Source organism: Peromyscus leucopus, chromosome 19 (genome assembly GCF_004664715.2).
Source record: "Peromyscus leucopus breed LL Stock chromosome 19, UCI_PerLeu_2.1, whole genome shotgun sequence".
Lineage (NCBI taxonomy): Eukaryota > Metazoa > Chordata > Mammalia > Rodentia > Cricetidae > Peromyscus > Peromyscus leucopus.
The window spans coordinates 49,828,401-49,843,840 of record NC_051079.1 but is presented as its reverse complement, the minus strand read 5'-3'; the positions used below and the strand labels follow the sequence as shown (position 1 = coordinate 49,843,840).

Sequence of the window (15,440 nt, the reverse complement as noted above, 5' to 3'; positions counted from 1 at the left end):
CTTGACTGTGGTGCACAATCTTTTTGATATATGCCTGTATTTGGTTTGCAGATACTTTTATTGAGTTTTTCCATCCATGTTAACCAGGAACATTGGCTTATAGATTTTGGTGTTATCGTAATAACAGAAAGCATTTTGAAGTTATTTTCTTTGTTTCTAGTTTTTCAATTTGAGAAATATTAGTTGTAATTCTTTACTGAAAGTCTGGCAGAATTCTGCTGTGAATCCATCAGGATCTGGGCTTTTTAAAGTAAGATCTTGCATTCCTGGTTTTTAATTTCCTTATTTGTTAGGATTCTGTTTAAGTTGTTGCTATCTTCTTGGTCTAGCTTCTGTGGTGGGCAAGTATAGATATTTATCCATTTCTTTTAAGTTTTCTAATTTAGTGGAGTATAGATTTTTAAAGCATTACCTGATAATGTCCTAAATTTCTTTGGCATCTATTATAATGTTTATCTCTAATTCTGTTAATTTGGGTCATCTCTTCTTTCTTTTGGTTAATTATCAATTTTGTTTATCTTTTCAGAGAACCAGGTCCTAGATTAGTTCATTCCTTGTATTGGTCTGTTTGTTTATATTGTATTAATTTCTGTCCTGCTTTTAGACTTTTTTCTTCTCATTTATATAATTTGGGTTTGGTTTGTTCTTAGTTTTCCAAATTCTTGAATTGCATCAGTTCTCTTTCTGATTTTATAATGAGGGTATTTGGAGTTATATATTGCCCTTTTAGGGCTGCTTTTCATATGTCCCAGATGTTTTGCTGTGTTTTGATTTCAGTTTCATTTATTTCCAGGAATTTTTATGTATCCATCTTAATTATTTCTTTGTCCCATTCATAATTCAGTGGTGTGTTGTTTAATCTCCACAAGTTCATGCAATTTCTAGAGATTCTTTTTCTTTGAATTTCAAGCTTTATTGCATTGTGTTCATATAGGTTACATAGTGTTACTTCAATTTTTCTATATTTGTTGAGATTTGTTTTGTGTCCCAATTAATTCTTATGCTTCTCTGTTCATTTTTGTCCAGATGATCTGGAGAAAGTGTGGTATTGAAATCACCCACCATAGCTGTGTTGGGGTAATTTACCTTGACAGTAGAATGCTTTTTATGAAATTGAGTGTATTGGAGTTTGCTGTATATGTGTGTAAGGTTTTAATGTCTTGTAGGTTAGTATCATCTGTCTCTTCTGATTAATTTTATGTTATTACATTATAATATATTATTATGTATTTGAGTCAAAACATAGAACATTTGTCTCTGTTAAACTTTATCTTATGGGCTTGGTAACAATTTTGCCACTTGAGTTCATACTTTACAAATTTCAACATTTCAAATGATTTTTGATACCTACCTACTAAACCATATTTCAAATGTTCTCTAAGAACATAGATAACCTGTGGTCACTACCTAGATATTTAGTGTTATCTCCCTTTTTGGTTTTCAGTCAAGGAAAAAAAGCTCAGCAGGGCAGAACAAAGTATAACAGTACACCATGCTATAAACACAAAAGCCTCAATGTGCTTAAGCATGGGCTTATCCTATAAGGCTTTGCCTGGGGATCTGTTAAATGTCTCACCGAACAATCATTCTGTCCTGTTAGATGATGATTTCATCTTGCATGGGTTACTTTCAGTCATTTGTATAATGAATGTCATAGAATTCTAGTAAAGCCTGTTTTAAGCCACAAGTTTGCAATTTCTAAGGTCTGGCTTTAGGTTTTGTTGAAGAATCAATATTGCTTACTGATAAGCAATAATAAGCTTCCATGCTTCATCCATGCTGCAAAAGAGCCATTTGGAGCCAAGCTTCAGGCCCAGAAGATCTTGTATATTTTGCACACAGACTTGCTTTTCAGTAATTCTAGACAGCAACTTGCCCCCTAATGTTCTCTTCCGTCAGAGTCTACTCTTATTGTAGCAGAATATGCAGAATTTCTTCCCTAACTAGTGAGATGAAAGTATTTCTGGGATTTCCACTTTCTCTGAACATACTTTGGATTCAGGTTCATTCTTGGTTATCCATTCTTCCTCCTGTAATTTTCGAATGCCATTACTTCTTTAGATCACTCAACAAGCGCCCTTGCGTCATTACATACTACCCTGTATCTTCACTTATCTCATGTATTGATGTATCTATGAAGATTTTTAAAAAGGTGTGAATGGAGAAAAGAAAGAAGGAAGAACTGCACATATGCCATTGCCTAAGCCTCTAACTCCATGGAAGATGCAACCGTCTCCTCCCAGCAATAGCAAAGGCAGTAGGGGGACTCTAGAATAATAAAAGCATGGTATGATGACATCATTAGCCTGGAATACTCTCGGGTTATGTTATTATACCAGCACAATTAACAGTTAATACTTTAGTGTGATTTGCCTGAAGGTTTTGATTCAAGATAAAAATTTATGAAAGATCACGCTATACTAGAAGAGACTGGTCTTTGGTGCAAAAGATGGCACTGAGTGTGCATGGCTTTACCGTCCCAGGAACCCCTTTGCTGCTGGCTCAAGGTCACTGTTCTACCCAGCAGGAGCAGCAGCAGAGTGTAAGAACAGGAAAAAGCAGAAGACAGGGAGTTCTAACACGGTGTTGGACTGCAGGATTAGTGTGTACCCAAATGCACAGGCCTATTCCTGTGCCTCACCCCCCCCCCCCATTTGTTAAGTGTGTGGGATGAGAATAATCCATACGATCCTTTGTAGTTCTGACATTCTGATTCTGTGAGTAGCAGGGATGGTGGGTGACAGACACAGGCCTTTTGATTGGGTGGCAGTTGTGTGTGGGACTGTTCTGCAAAGCTGTGTGGGTAATTGCTTCAAATTTGGCTTTTAATATCCTATTGTTAGTATCTGATACTTTATATTCCACATGGAGGGAAGAGGTTTCGCTGGAAACACAGGGAGGGTGATTTTTGCATTTGTGTTAAAGAATGGAAAAGTCCTCATTTCGTAGCTGTGAAATCACACTCCGAAGCTGTTAACTGTATCTAAGCAGAACGGTGTGGGGTAGGGTTCAAAATGCAATGAGGCCATAACTGACTCTCCTCAAACACAAACTTGATCACAAACACTGTCAGAGCTCTGCACAATCCCTGACACCAAACATCATTTAAAAAAAATTACTTTTTCTCCAACAATCTAGCAGGTAAGTTTGAAAATGTAAGTTTTTGCTTTATAAGTCTTGTGAAATACTTTAAAGTTAATGGCACATTTCTCCACATTTAATCTTCAGCACGAATTTATAAGGAAGGAATATACAGAATACTATTTTCATTTAATAGGAAGAGGGAAATGAAATACAAGGTAGATATTGATTGATTATTGATTGATTGATGGCATGGTGGTTTGAATGAGACATTCCCTATACTCATGTGTTAGGATGTTTGCTCTCCAGTTGATGGCTCTTTGTGGAGGACTAGGGGGTGTACACTTGCTGGAGGAAGAATGTCACTGGGGACATGCTTTGAGATTTTATAAGATGCATGCCATTTCAGGTCACCTTTCTCTGCTTCCTTTTTGTGGGCCAGGATGTGAGCTCTCAGCTGCTGCTCCAGTGCCATGCTTTCCTGACTGTTACCATGCTCCCTGCTATGATGGTGAGGGAGCCTGATCCCACTAGAGGTGAAAGTCATCCTCTCCCCACACACAAAAAAACCCTTTCCTTGTATAAGCTACCTTGGGTATGGTGTTTTTACCACTGCAATAGAAAAGTAGCTACTACAGAAATGGGTACAAGGGAGAGGGCTACTGCTATGACAGATATTACTATGAGGATTTTGGAGGATTATGGAACTTTGGACTAGAAAAGTAGTTGAATGCCATAAGCAGGGTTTAATGGGCCATCTGAATAGGAACCTGGAAGACAGTGCTAAGAGCTTTCTGGACTGTGGAGGTCCAGATCAAGAGGTTTCAGAGGAAAGTAGGGGTTTTAACAGCAACTGGGGTGGAGGTCATTGCTAGGATATTTTGGCTTCTTTTTTGCCCTTGTCCTAAGAATCTGCCTGAGCCTAAAGTGAAAAGAAATGGACTAATTTATGTTGTGAAGGATATTTCAAGACAGCCCAGTACTGACTCTGTTGCATAGTTATTGGTAATCACTCTTCCGTAGAGCTGCAATGAACAGAACAAGTGGGAGAAAAGGAACACAAAACACACAGTTGGAAGAGAAAAAGAACACCGGGAAATTTAATGTTGGAGTCAAGGCTTGTGCTGAAAGAGATAAGGAAACTAAGGGGAGATCCGAATTACCATGTAATAAAGGGAGGTGTGGCCTCAGGGAAAGACCCCACCCAGCTAAACTCCAACTTGTGAAAGAAAAGGGGTGAAGGAATTTTCTACTTCTGGCTAGGGTTCATCCCAAGTGGGCAGCCAAAACTGCCAGATATCCACATGGATCTGGCTTTAGAGTCATGAAGGATACTCAAGTAAAGGAGCTGTGGAATTTCCCTCTGTAGTTAAGGAAAGCCATTGATGCCCATCAAGGTGACTCAGGGCAGTGCCTACCTGACAACCCTGATGGGGAAAGAGGTCCTAAAAGGCATTTCACAAAGTTGTAAAATGAAGCCTGGATTGCATTGGAGACTCCAATACATTAGAGGTTCTAGAGTCATGGGATATCTGGCAAGGAGAGCTACGAACAGGGAGTGGACACAGCCCTGGAGAGCAATGTGTTTTGCAGGCAGGAAAGCTATGGACATAGAGCCATCACGGCCCTTCGATGCTTGTCTTGATGGTTTTTGGTCTTTGGCTCAGCATTTCTTCACTATGCCCCTTTCGCTCCTTTTGGAATGGAAAGGTGTATTCTATGCCATTGTATGTTAGAAGTATGTAATTCACTTTTTGATTTTACCGGGGGTTACAATGAAAAGACTTTAAAATGGTGTTGAGACTGTGAAAGCCTATGGGGACTCTTGAAGTTGGACTAAATGCATTTTGCCTTATGATGTGATCATGACCTTATGGTGACCACGGAGTGGAATGTGGTGGTTTGAACGCAATGGCCACCATAAGCTCATATGTTTGAATAACTGTTCTCCACTTGGTGGCTGTTTGGGGAGGATTAGAAGGTGTGTTCTTGCTTGAGGAAGTATGTCACTGGGGATGGGCTTTGATGTTTCAAGAGACACCATTTTTAGCTAGCTCTCTCTGCTTTCTGGGGGGAATCAAGAAGTGAATTTTCAGCTGCTGGTCCAGCATCATGCCTGCCTGTCTGCTCCCTGCCATGGTGGTGATGGAGTCTTATCTATCCCTCTGGATCCATCAACCCTTCCTTCTGTAAGTTGTCTTGGCCATGGCATTTTATTACAGCAGCAGAAAAGTAACTAATAGAGGGAGTTTGCAGTGGATCCCATGCCACAAACTGAGATTTCTCCCCAATTCTGCCTTTCAGTCTCCTCCCCAAAATAGAGTTCTTTCCATCTGGAAACACAGGGGTCATTTTGTGGTGGGCAGAAAGAGCTTTGTGATGAAGTTTGATATCAACAGTTAATAATCAGACTCATAGTACTCATGCCTTACAAAAGAGGAGGAGGAGGAGCAGGAAGAAGAGAAGGAGGAGGGGAAGAGGGTAAAGGAGAAATGTAATGCTAGTTCAGCCATATCTCCCAAAGGTCTCCAGACTATCTTATGATGGTTATATCATGTACCTGCAACATCAGAGTCCAAGGCTTCCCACAAGCCACCCCCCACACAGTAGAGGGTGGGATTTAGGTGAGAAGAGAAGAAACTTGCACTTGAAAAATTGCTTACAACTGTTTTTTATTTTGAGACAGGGTTTTTCTGTGTAGTTTTGGTGCCTGTCCTGGATCTCACTCTGTAGACCAGGCTTACGTACACAGGAGTACGAGGGTCTTTGAACAAGTGATTGCTAAAGTTTTCCATTAATACCCGAGAGACAGCTTAGAAACAGTCTTATGGGTCATAGAGAGAAAATACAAGCGAGTCACAGTGACCAGACCTGAATGTATGAGGCACTCAGGGATACTCTAAGACTAATCATAATGGAAGCAATGAAATGAGACACAAAATATCCCTGTAAGAAAAGCTGAAAGGGGACACTTATTGTTTTGATGACAAAAAGGCTTTGTGACCAAGTCATGCAAAGGAGAAAGCAAAAAGAAAAAAAAAAAAGAAAAAAAAAAAAAGAAGAAAGAAAGAAAAGGAAAGGAAAGAAAGAAAGAAAAAAATTAAGAAAATATACAAAAAGCACCAATGATGAAAATCCCATTTAATCTCTCCAATTGTCCACATCTATAGAAGACACCCCCCCCACACACACACACCAAGGATTCCTTTCCATTTTCCTGCTTCTGTGTATACTTCAGTTATATAATCAAATCTAAAGATTCAGAGCTTGGATCCATAAATAAGAAAGAACATGGGGGTTTGAATTTCTGAGCCTGGGAACCTCACTCGGTGTTAATATTTTCCAGTTCTGCCCATTTATCTTCCAATTTCATGATTTAATTTCTCTTTATGGCTGAAGAGAATTCCATTGTTCGTATGTGCCACATTTAGGTTGCCTCCATTTCCTACCTATTATGAGTAGAAAGGCCATGAACATGACAGAGCAAGCATCTCCACAGAATGATATTGATTCTCTGGGTAGACAGCAAGGGGTGACCTGACTGGGTGGTATGGAAGATCCACTTTTAGCTCCCTGAGAGTTCTCCACATTATTTCCAGGGTGACTGTACCAGTTTGTAAAACACAGAACAGTAAATGAGGGGTCTCTCCTTTCCCTGCGTTCTCATCAGCATTTGTTGCCAGTTGATTATTGTTTTGATCTTACTAAAGGGGGGGAGATAATGGGGGACTCCAACTGGGGAGTCGGGGAGTAAGGATAGTATTAGGGTAGTGGGAAGAAACAGAAATAAATAACATTAAGTATGCTTGAAAAAGGTATAGGGGAACATCCATTTATAAGCTTACATACATATTGTGGTGTGTATGTATCTCTGTGTGTGAGTGTGTGTGTGTGTATGAGTGCATGTGTGTGTGTGTGTGTTTGTGTATGTGTCTCTGTGTGTGTGTGTGTGTGTGTGTGTGTGTGTGTGTGTGTGTGTGTGTGTGCTTGAATGAATGGGATGATAATGCTCCTCTCAAGAACCACACACCATCTCACAAAAACATGCCTAGTGCCAGTCATGGGAACACAGTGTCTTGTTGGGACAGAGCAATGCACCTTCAGCGCAGATGTTTTCAGATCTCAGGCCAGAGCTGTCTCTACGGCAGCGACAGTAGATGTTGGGTTGCTTTCAGAAAGGGACCCTGGATATCTATTTGTACAGCTTTGAATACCTACCCCTGTGGTCTCTGAACAAAATGTATTTCAAGGGGCTCTGTAGTACTCCACCAACCCCAGTCAGATCAGGGCTCTGATGTGACAAAGCGCAAGACCATGTCAGACTTGGTTGGCTTTGACCCCAGTGTGTGTCTTTCCCCTTTCTCAATGTGCACATGTGGCTGAAAGAGTAAAGTTGTCTTGCAGGTTTTTTTGTTTGTTTGTTTTGTTTTTTTTTTAACCATTGCCTACTGATAAGTATTGGATCCTCTGTTATTGGGTAGCCTCTGTGGATACAATAAGCCAAATCCATCCAAATCAATAAGTCCAGGTTTAATAAACAGAGCAAAGCAACTCCCGGGTGACTCCCAGAAAGGCAGGGGAGAAATCACATGGCAGGTCTGGTGACCAGGTCTCAAATACCCTGTAGGCCCCAAGGGAGGAGCTGATCCTTGGCAGGCTTTCTTGGGGTGGGGTCTGGAGAGGGCAGCTCCAGGAAAAATCCCCAACATCTACCATGATTTATAAGTAGCAAAAGAATTAGAAATCTCAATCTTCGTGCAGGTCATGATATGCCTGGGCTTGTTTGTTTGTTTGCTTGTTTGTTTTGCTGAACCATTTCATATAGAAGAAAATCTCGACGTATCTAGAAGAACATGTCTTTAAAGAAATTCATAGTAAAAAGAGGCCTTATTTGATATCTTTATTATTGCATTAGATAAATCATAGATGCCTCACATAATTATCAAAAAGTTACATCATTTTGGTCTTCATTTTTTTAAATAAATGAATGAGGTCTGCTAACTATGCCCAGGCAGAACTGGAGAGCTTCATCAAGGCAACATCACTAAGTGTGCACCGTCATCCAAGAGACTCCCTACACCTCTAGACATTGCTCATGAGAAGCAGCACAGGTGGGTGAAGGTGTAAAAAAAAATGCACAAAGAACGCGTAAGATTCTGGGATAAGCTGCATTTCCACAAGAAGAGAGAAGCAGAAGGAAGAGAGACCATAGGAAGAAGCAATTCATTACCGCTCAGAGTTCAGGGGCTGGGAAAAGTGTAGACGAGCTCATATTGGAGCGGTGCCAGGAAGGACATCGAGACAACACTCAAGGTAGCCCAAGTGGTTCAGTGGCAGGAACACTCGCTGTTTATCTAGAGAAAGCCCACCAATCCTGTACACTTACCACACGAAGAGGAACATCGCTGCAGAGGGAGAAATGAGCAAGAAAACAAGACTGGGTCAGGCCCAGGGCTGATAGGCCTTTTCACCATCAGCTCAATGAAAGTCCCATCACACAGCTTAAGCTTGTTCTACCACAACCCAGGCCAGCTGGCGTTCGCAGTTTAAATCCCACATGTCTGGGTGACCTTTCCATCCTCCTAGATGATAATATGTGAAACCGAGTCTCTTTCCAGACTGTATTATACACTGGTCCAAAAGGGAAAAACGGCAGAAAAGCATATATAGTTGACTGTGTGTCAAGGGAAAAATCTCCTAAAATCGCCTAAACCTGAGATGAGCTTTGAGTTTAAGCATTTTGGAAAGTTGTGGAAACACTGGACTGAATACAGAGGCTGCCCCGGATGGTCGGAATCATTTGTATGTGCTTCTGTGTTGGCATCCAGAGGCAGGACTTAGACCATCAAAAAGAAGTGAGAAATTATGAACATCATATACAGTCCTTTCTGGAAGGTATCTTGTCTGTGTACATTTGTGCTGAATGTTTACCTACTAGGACATTGTCTTAACTCAGTGACAAATGTAATAGCAAGGTGGTGAATGAATGGAGAGACCAATGAGAGAAAAGCTGACCAGGAACTCTAAAACCTGAGTTCTGATCTTTATTTCCTTTATCAACTCCTAATGTTCTCTGAGACCCTATTTTCTTGTCTATAACATGTTGGGTTCAGAAGAATATCTCAGGTCATTTTATAGGAATTTCTCAAGCCTCCTTATGGGTCTGGCCATTGTAGACATTGGTGTGATGGAGCAATGGCCATGCTTATGTACATACACCCCTATACTAGTACGTCTTCTAATCTACACAGTTCTGTTTTGTGTTGCCACACTTTCGAATAAGATTCGATTTGAACCAAATGGATCCTAGGACGGAAAAACAAGTTTGAAAGGCACCAAGCTTGAGTTCTGGCACCAGTTTCACCTGTAAGAATCACAGCTTATGTTATGCTAAGACATAGGCAAGTAAAACTTAACCAAATTTGCAACAGTGAGGACTGTTCAAGCTGTGGGAATCCCTGCCTTCAATGCTACTGAGATGTTCCTTATTGGGAGTAGAGCTAGGCAGCTACCATAGAGCATTGTTGAAGAGATTCTGTTTGGTTTGGTGTCATAGTTTGCATGCTGGATGTCCCCCAAGGGCTTAGTTCCAAGAGTGGCAGTAGTTAATCTCTTTGAGTCCATTTCTCTCTCAGTAAATTGAGAAGAGTAATGGCTGCCCAGAGATGATTAAGAACTCAATGTGACAATACATGCTTTGCATATAAACCATTAGCTATTAGCTAGCTGGTAGCCAGCTGATGATGGCCATGAAGATGAAGCGAGCACAGAAACGCCTCCAGATCTGTGGATTTGACCAAGGTTTTCCTCAAAGGCAATTTCCGGCATCCGATAGCTGTATGCTATTGAACTCAGGAATGACTCTCCCCCTCAGAAAAATCTGAACATACTACTTCCTCATACTGCAAGAATGGTCACTAAGGAAAAACAGAAGAGCCCCTCGAGATTGACAGTATCATCTGCAATGCGTCTCTCCTCACTGAAAACGTCTCCAGCTTTAGCCAAGCACAACAGCTGAAGTGGGCTGCACTTTTCCTGCCTTTCATTGTATTGTAGGAGGAAAGTAGGGGTCCGAGACCATCTCACTCAGTCTCCCCTACTTCCTCAGACACTCTGACAAATGACCAGGCGATGGTCCTAGTGACTAAAACCCTCAACTGACACCGCTAAGTGGTCATCCAGTTGACTCCTTCTGTTTCACAGGAGCCCTCTAAGCAAGGCCATCCACCCCATTCTGTGCCGAAACACATATTCATAAAACCCCAAACCACAAAGAACAAGCCAGATGCCTCCTTTCCCCATAGTAGTCCTTTAAATATATAAAAACAAATCTTGTGATCCAGTCGTTTGCTCTACACACAACATGCTGTTCCTCCCACTGTTCTTCACACACCATGAATTATCCTATAGGGAAAATCATGGTATCTGCCCTCTTTTGAGCTCACTCTAGTTTGTCAACTCCCTGCATAAGATGAAGCTTCTACCGACTCCATGGACCAGAGACCTACACCATTCTACTGTGGGCTCAACACACATTTACACAAGAATATAGTTTGTCAGTGGGTTTCATAGTGTGCTTGGAGGCAATTCCTTCCTGAACAGCTGCTCTGACTAAATTGAGAGGGCTGTGTCCTTGCCAAGTACATGCTGTAAGGGAACAAGTGCATAGAGCCCGCCTTGTAGAAAGCTTCTCTGCAAGGTGGCTGCCAACACCTAACCACGGAAATTCAGGGTTCTTCCCAGCAGAAATATCAGCCACCTTCTACAGGGCTTCTTTTCCTTTGTCTTGAGACTGCATGGGTTGATAAATGTCAGAAGTACGGGTGCTGTACCTACTGTTATTCAAGAGATCTCCAGCTGTCTCCTGGCAAAGATGGAAAGTTTCTCTGTTGCAATCCCAAATGATTAGTTTAAAGAAGAACCTTCCATTTTAGGGCAACCTAGCACATTAGGGCCATACAATTCTTTCTGTAGGGGGCTTCCCTGTGTACTGTGAGAAGTTTAGCATCATCCCTAGCCTCGGCCCATGAACTGTGGATAGCAACTGCAGCTATAACTACATACTTATTGCCATTCCCCTGGTAAGCAGCATTATACCACTGAGATGTGATGGTTTAAATGTGCTTTAAATGTATTATCTCAGTATCTAAAAAAAGTGCATCTAGGCCTGATCTTAGGACATTTTCTAATTCTACCTTCTCATTTTACTGGTGTGAAGCGAGGGTAATGGATGAGTGGTGTCCAACAAAGGATTAAAAGGTCTCATAATTTTTCTAGTTCACAAATGGTTTTTCACCCCATTGCATGTTAGAATTCTTAAAAACTTTGGCTTTTTGGCCCCTAAAGGTCAGTCAGGCTAGCATCTTGCATATGTGGAACTCACTCTCAGGTATTGTTTAAAAGCTCTCAGGTATCTCTAATGTGCTGTCAGGATTCAAAGCTACAACATCATACCACACTGTGTCCATTTTTGACCTTGGATACTTGACATTGGGAACTTCAAGATGCCCAAGATGATGATTGTCTTGGGCTTGCCCTGCCAACAAGTGCCATGTACTATGCCTCTTGGGAGAAGGCATCAGCCTCAGAAGGCTGCTCCCAGAATTCTGGCACATAGAAGGCAAGTGCATATACAATGCAAAAGAGGAAAACCTGACACATACAGAACATGCTTGGCCTGTTTGACATGATTAACCTGCTTTATGTCAGCTCAATGAAATGCCAACAGGCGATTGAAAAGCCAAAAGGCAAGAGCCGGGCGTTGGTGGCGCACGCCTTTAATCCCAGCACTCGGGAGGCAGAGCCAGGTGGATCTCTGTGAGTTCGAGCCAGCTGGGCTACAAGTGAGCTCAGGAAAGGCGCAAAGCTACACAGAGAAACCTGTCTCGAAAAACAAAAAAAAAAAAAAAAAAAAAAAAAAAAAAAAAAAAAAAAAGCAAAAGCATATTCAAAATAATAGTTCCATTGTCCAGTCCAGGGCTTGATGTACCCAGGAATCAAGTCTTATCACATGTTGCTTAAACAGTTGCTTATAAGTTGTGTGATATTTAATTAATTTCTGGCTTTTGTTTTAGCAGAGGAGACTCTGCACTCCCTGTTTAAAGAGCAGTGTTTATTGATTCACTCTTTAGGAGACACTAATCAGAGAATTAGGCAAGGGAGTTTTATGAAGATGTAGATGTTGTATATACAATCATAATGATAATGCCCCCTCCCCAATTCATTGAATACTTTCTGTGTTAGGCTTAGCCCAGGTGAGGCTTAGTTCTGTACATGTGCAATGTTACCAAGTCATTTTCAGGAAGTTCTAATACCCCCACTTCACAAATGAAGAAACAAACCCAGAAATGTTTCGTGACATGTTCTAAGGTCATCTTGATACTTAATGGAAAATGGCATGTGACTGAAGCCATGGTCTACTAAACTTCAGCATATTCAACTACCATGTTATATTGAGTAGGGTATTCTGAGTTCTCTGTCAAAGCACACCTTCCACCTAGTCAGACATTCCATGTCTCAATAAAAAGAATAGGATTTCATCTCAGTGTATTGCTCCAAAAGTGGTTATCTTAGCAATAAGCTTTGCCCCCTTTATTAACAAATATCAGAAGGGTGGGCATATTCTGCAGCGAGCACTGACTTGATGAAGCCTCAACTTTTGACACAGTGAGTGGATGTCTTCAGAAGCTGCTTTCAGTGCTTTCCTGGTATGATCTCAACAGACCAGTATTTCCTGGGAAGTCACTTCATGTTGGGATTATGGTAGAGTCAGCTTTATGGTTTCAGGGACTAGTGAAACTCCAAAGAGATCCAGCACTGGGCTTAAAGCTCTGCCATCACAATCCTAATATGTTTAATAACTTTCTTTCTGTACTTATTGAGAATGTGCAAGTATCAAGAAGTGATTTTATAAAGAGTTGAGCTACTTTTGAGCTGTTTTCTGTTAAGAAAAATAATCATACATGAGCTATAAAATACAGTTTGTATAATTTCAGTGATTCTCCATATGTGATAACTGTTATTACATTTACATTTAAAACTAGTACAAAACAATATCAAGTGACTGCTAGCCAGGCATGATGGACTATATGAGTAATCCCAGGATGTGGGAACCAGAAATCAGAAGTTCAAGGTGATCCTTGGCTACCTAGTAAGCTTAAGGTCAACCTGAGCTATTGTATACCATTTTCCTCAGAAATTGAAACATTCTCTGGTACAAGGAAGGCTTTAAGTCAGATGATAAACGACTCAAAATAGTTTCGAGAAGTCACTGAGACTGACCAGATCAACTAGGTTCCTCCTTTCCAATAGTAGACATTAAAGACTGCTGGGAGTCACTCTTAGATAAGACAAGCTACAAAGACAACTCTAAGACCAGGCCAGCTGGAAGATGCAGAGAGCAGCAGAGCTGCCTAGAAGAGGATTATACCAACTGAATCACTTGGTAACTGAACTCTCCAACCTGTTGAGTTGCCTATTGGCTGTACAGTGGGCTATAGATTCCCAACTTTTGTGAGTTTTCACATGAGCTGCGGTGGGCTTTGGTGATGCAGCTGTCTTTGAGTCAATTGTGTTCCTGTAAGCAAGTAATCCCAATAAAATCATTGGTTCTCCATGTTGGACTTTGGTAGGATCCGTACTTTGGTTATCATGGTTGGTTGTCTAGGGTGAGTAGACATGTGTGGTGTCTTTCCCCAGGAAACATTTGGTCTTACCACAGCTATGTGAGATTCTGTCTCAAAAAAGGGTGAAATTTTAAGATAATAATTAATTATTTTGCTATATAAAGGTAGAAAATGAATAAATGAATAAAAATTAGAGCAACAATTAATGGAATAGAAACAAATAAAACAATACAAAGAATCAGTGAATCTAGGAGCTTCTCTTTGAGAAGATATACAAGATTGACAGACCCTTGGCTCAGTCAGCATCCACTGAGAAAAGGCAGCATTTTCACCAAACAGTGCCAGGAAAACTGGATGCCCGCATGGAGAAGAATGAAATTAGACCCATATCTATCACCTTTCATATAAGCCAACTCCATATAGATCAAAGATCTTAGTGTAAAGCCTGAAACCCTGAAACTGCTAAGAGAAAGCCTAGGCAGCACTTTACATAATGCAGATGCAGGAAAAGAGCTTCTGACTTGGGCTCCACTCAGAGAGTAAGGCCAACAACTGACAAGGGAGACCCCAAGAAAAGAAAATGCTTCTGGTCAGCAGGAGAAGCAAGTGAAGAGCAATCCCAGAGGGTGAGAGGACATGCTTGCCTGTCTATATCTGATAGAGGATTAGTGTCCAGAATGTGCAAAGAACATGCAAAGAATACAAAGAGTCAAAGGCACAAATCATCAAACTAAAAATGGCTATGAACCTGAACTGTGAGTTTTCCAAAGAAGAAATAAAAATGGCTAAAGAAATTTAGAAGGGAAAAATGATGTAATTATTATAATTTCAAACACAAACAAGAATAATTTCAAAAGTGTTCAATGTCCTTAGCAATCATGGAAATGCAAACTAAAACCACTTTGAGATTGTTAATCTTACTTCAACCAGAATGGCTAAGGTAAGAAAACACCCGAGGACAAATTCTGGTGACAATGTGGAGAAGAGGATACCTCATTCATAGTTGATGGTTTTTGCAAACTGGTTCAGAAACTATGGAAATCAGTGTGAAGACCTTTCAGAAACCTAGAAACAGGTCTAAGATATGGTGAAACCATACCAGCCCTTGCCATATGCATGAAGGACTGGACGTCCTACTCCACAGATACTTGGCAGTCAAGTTCATTGTTGCTCCACTCACAGGAGTCAGGAGGTAGAAACAACCTACGTATCAATCAACTGATGAATGGAGAGTGAAAATGTGGTATGGATGCACAATGGAAATATTGTTCAGCTGTAAAAAAATGAAAGCCCACAATTTTCAGGTAAATGAATGAAACTAGAAAGTATACCGAATGAGGTAACCTAGATCCAGAGAGATGGACGTCACATATTCTCTCTCATTTTCCTTGTTCTGAATCTTTAGATGCAAGAATATGACCTGGAATAACCAAACAAATCAAGAAAGTAAAAAGGGACCATGGGTGGGGACATAGAGAATCTTTAGAGAGGGGGTAGTTAGTAGGACACAGGGGCTATAAATGGGGAAATGAGAAAATTCAGGACAGACTTTAATGGGGAGGGAAGAGGAAGAGTAATACAAAGGAAGCCAGAAGGAGGAGGAATACAGAATCCCAAAGATGGTTGGAAAAGCTATAGGGAAACGTTTCATTATGGTTGTTTGAATGAGGATGGCCCCCAAAGGCTCAAGTATCTGAATACTTGGTCCTCAGCTTCTGGAATTGTTTGGGAAGA

The 15,440-nt window shown here is 40.9% G+C and overlaps 1 protein-coding gene across 4 annotated transcripts in view; it reads right to left on the bottom strand.

The window, feature by feature from the left end:
- Htr4 (5-hydroxytryptamine receptor 4) overlaps positions 1–15,440 on the bottom strand; it is a 204,860-nt gene that overhangs the window by 37,200 nt on the left and 152,220 nt on the right. The window lies entirely within an intron of this gene.